The following is a 4,178-nucleotide window of genomic DNA, read 5'->3' as shown; positions in this document are numbered from 1 at the left end:
TCCCTCTCTGCCTCGTGCCCTCTCTCAGCCCTCCCCTCCCCATCCTCCTCCCTTTACATTTCTGATGCTCTTTCTGCTAACAACATCAGTAAAGAATGCCAGAGTGGGGTTAAGATTTTACATTTTTCATACTCAATGCCCCTGAGTCTGCTATCTAATCTTCTTTTTTCAGGGGGTTGTTAGAATAGACCAGCCTTTGTAATATGAGTTGCATTATTTAAGAAAAGAAAAAAATAGATAAAAAACACAAGTATGTGATAATGAATGAAAATATTCTGTTGAAAATGCCATTAAAGCTGTACTTAATTAGCAATGGGTGAAATACTGTGCAATATCTTCAAGGTTACGTATTGAGAAATATCACCAAATTCTATTGTTTTTCATCTTGTGTTTTAACACATTGTAACTAACAACAGGTAAAAGGGAACAATTTGGTGGAGACCAAAAGCAGAGCCAAAACTACAGCAGCCAAAATTGTATCTACAGGCAGATAGAGCAGTCTGATTACACACTTTCAAAGTCTTTCAACTAGGGTTGGTTATAGCCTTGTTGATTTAACATCTCAAGATAGATTTTAAAAATATCTATATTTTTAGCTGTGTGACTCATTTGTCAAGAAAGTAATAGCAGTAGAACAAAATGGCACAAACACAATGCTGCCAAACAATCCACATATTGTTTTATTCAATATAATATTTTCTCCTTTTATTTTGACTCAATTTCACTGTCACATGTTGTGGTTACTTACTGGATCTGATTGGCTGCCACTAACAGGGAGTTCCCCTCCCCCTCCTCTCAGAGCCAGGCAGGATGAAGCTGAGCCCACATCCAGTTAGGGAGCGGCTGCTCGCTTTGTCTGCATGCATGCTGTTCCGAGTGGACACACACACACACACACACACACACACACACACATACACACACACACACACACACAGACTTTCTTTCTTATGATAATTGGGGGCGTTCCCAGTCCGTGTTTGTGGATCTCTTCTGGGGTTTTTTTTTTTTTTGGGGGGGGGGCAGCCCTTTACAGCTCTCAGTACACAAAGAAGTGAACTGCATGTACAAATATGGCATGAACATGCCAACAAGTGATTTAATTCAATCACAGTGAACTGGTGACCTCCATCTGTTCTCAGGGATGTGCGTACACGATGCAGTCAAATCAAACGTACAATGATAAATGGGAAATACCAAAATGTCTTTTTTCTTTCTGATGTCTTATAAATATTGCCACTAACTGAGCTTTTAATGATATTAAAGCAAACATTCACTGGGATAATGACCAAAATATATGTTATCTTAAACATTAAATATGTTATGTGCATGTTCTTTCTCCTATATGATCTTTTTTATTTTATTTGTTTGGTTTTTTTTGGTATTATTAACAAATAAATTATTATCCCAGTGAGTATCTGTGAAATAAACTTATTAAAGAGCTTTGAGTTCTGACCTTTTGCAGCCAGGGCTGTTCAGTGAGAGCAGGTGATCTGGACGGAGGGATTCTGAAAGGTCATTGTGATTCTTTGGGCAAATTGATTAAGAAGCATCTGTTAACTTGCTTCTCCGAGGACCAGGAAGGGTCGGCTCTGCAGTGAGAGGAGGGGCAGGAGGGCTAAGCTGTCCCCTGACCCTCACAAATAGGCCATAAACTGGGTTTCTGTGTTCAGCCTGCTCCAACGGGACCAAAGGGATGGAGCTGTCATCAGATAATAGAACACATGCAGGAAACTGTGTGAGAATTTATTCCATGCTGTGTCCAGATGCAACCAGAATTTTGAAGCTGAAGATGTTTTTCCAGTCTCTTCTGATATAGACTGCTCCAAAAAAGTAAAGGAGCACTTTGAAAACACGCCACATCTCAAGGGGGAAAAAATCAAGCTGGATATCAGTACTGATATGGATTGGATAATGTGTTAGGATTTGATAGAAATGAAAATGATGAACCTACAAAGCTCCTACAAGGCCCCACTGTGCTTGTATAAACGCCAGAGGTGGACCAGGGTATCAGTGAGCTCCTGTTCAGTCTGAGGTACAACCTGGCAGCACTGATTAGACCAAAATATAAAGCTCCAGATATGTTGCATTGGATTTAGGTAAGGCAAGTGTGGAGGGCAGTCAGTATTATCACTTTCTACATCCTCCAGGAATTGCCTGCGTACACTTGCTACATGAGGTTCTCGTGCACCAAGAGGAACCCAGAACCCACTGCACCAGCGTAGGGTCTGACAATGGGTCCAAGGATTTCATCCTGATAGTGGTCAGGGTGCCATTGCCTGATCTGCAGAGGTCAGTGCATTCCTCCATGGGTATGCCTCCCCAGACCATCAGCAAACTGATCATGCTGAATGATGTTACAGGCAGCATAATGTTCTCTACAGCTTCTCCAGATACTTTTATGTCTGTCACATGTGCTCAGGTTGAAGCTGCTCTCACAGGGTGCCATTGGTGGACCTGCCGAGTTCTGGTATTCTATAGTAAATGCCAAATTTGGCTCCACAGTGCCGGGCAGTGAACACAGGGCCCACTAGACCACATCAGGCCTTCAGGTCAGCCTCACAAGATCTTTTTCTGATTATTTGGTCAGAAACATTCACACCAGTCTCGTTCTGGAGGTCATTTTATAGAGCTTGGCAATGCTCATTCTGATCCTCTGTGCACAAAGGAGAGGATATCAGTCTTGCTGAGGGGTAAAGGAATCTCTACAGCCTTGTCCAGCTTTCCTAGAGTAACTGCTTGTCTCCTAAAATCTCCTTCATGCTTTTGAGACTGTGCTGGGGCACAGATTGTATTTACTTATTTTTTAAAAAGCACCAAGAGCCACCCATATTACTGTGTTAACGTGTTCTGTCATCGAGTTTCTCATCATGCGAGAAGAATGAATAATGAAATGAAATGAAATTTGATTTTTAAAAATTAACAAAGAGTTTGGGAAACTGCTATGAATCACTTCTAAATATTTGGAAACATTGTCAGAAATATAAAACACATTTTCAAACAAATATGTGGTTTTGTGTGTTTTTAATCACAACAACAACAGGCAAGTGATGTTGTGAATTCAAGTGGAAAAAATGAAAGTGATGTGAATATAATTATGATAATCATTTAACAGTGGGTACTAACAGGTGTAATTTCTTTTATAGCAAATTCCTGTCCATAGTAAAAACCTGTCTAAATACATTCTGGTAACAGGAAATATCCATAAAAATAGAAATTCTAACCTTTTGAAAGATGATGGAAGACATTATAAGAAATTAAACTTAACTGAACTACGAGAGTAACTGGTTTAAACAGCACAACTGCCAAGTAGCGTATGAGAAGCTACATTTTTGGCAGCAGCAAAGCTATGAGCAACATAAGATGTAAAACATACTTTTATATGAGTGCTATAAGTGTCTCGAAAGACAGAAAGTGTTAGCATCTCCTATACAGCTAAAGTTTCACACGATTAAACCGCTATCAGTATCAGGAAAGTAATTTAGTAGTAATTTTTTAATTATTCGAAAAAAGCCACCCAACAAAACAGTTGGTACATGAGAGTTTCTCATTGTTTCCTTACAGATTTGCCTTGCTTTGTTTTAATCTATGAGAACTCAGCCTTATGTAACACTTAGAGCAGACTGCAGGAACCAAAAAGCTAAAGCAGCAGTAGATTATTACGCATAGTTGTTAAAAATTGAGTCTAAATTGAGCATGACTCATCTCTGCACCACTACCTCCCACCAAGAGCTGCATGATGCACAAACAACCAGATAAATAAAAACAACAGGCCCAATGAAGTTAAAAAAAACTGAAGAGAACAATCAGACAGTGAAATTTACTGCACAGCTGTAACAGCTGGCACCTTTGCAGGGTGGAGCTGGTCACACGATTGGCCAAAGCTGTGTCACTGACTAAGGGGTGAGATGGGGAGTTCCCCATCTTATGTTGCAGTTCGAATGACAGTGTATCCCATATAAATAAATGGCAGAGACTGACTTTCTTTCATTGCCTCAAGTGACCATTCAAGAAACTGCGATTTTGGATGTTCCATGTTGGTTTAATGGAGGTAGTGACTTCAGTTTCAGAAAACTGAGTCATTTGCTTTATAATATCCTGAAAATGTATTGCATTCCTCTTCCAATTTTAGATATTCTGTTGAATTAATTCATGTATTAATAATTAGTACCACAGGA

The sequence above is a fragment of the Mchenga conophoros genome, linkage group LG4 (genome assembly GCF_057382185.1).
Source record: "Mchenga conophoros isolate Kocher_MC1m ecotype Shallow Benthic linkage group LG4, M_conophoros_male_GT1.1, whole genome shotgun sequence".
Taxonomy (NCBI): Eukaryota; Metazoa; Chordata; class Actinopteri; order Cichliformes; family Cichlidae; genus Mchenga; species Mchenga conophoros.
The sequence above is the reverse complement of the archived record's forward strand: the minus strand, read 5'-3'. Positions refer to the sequence as shown.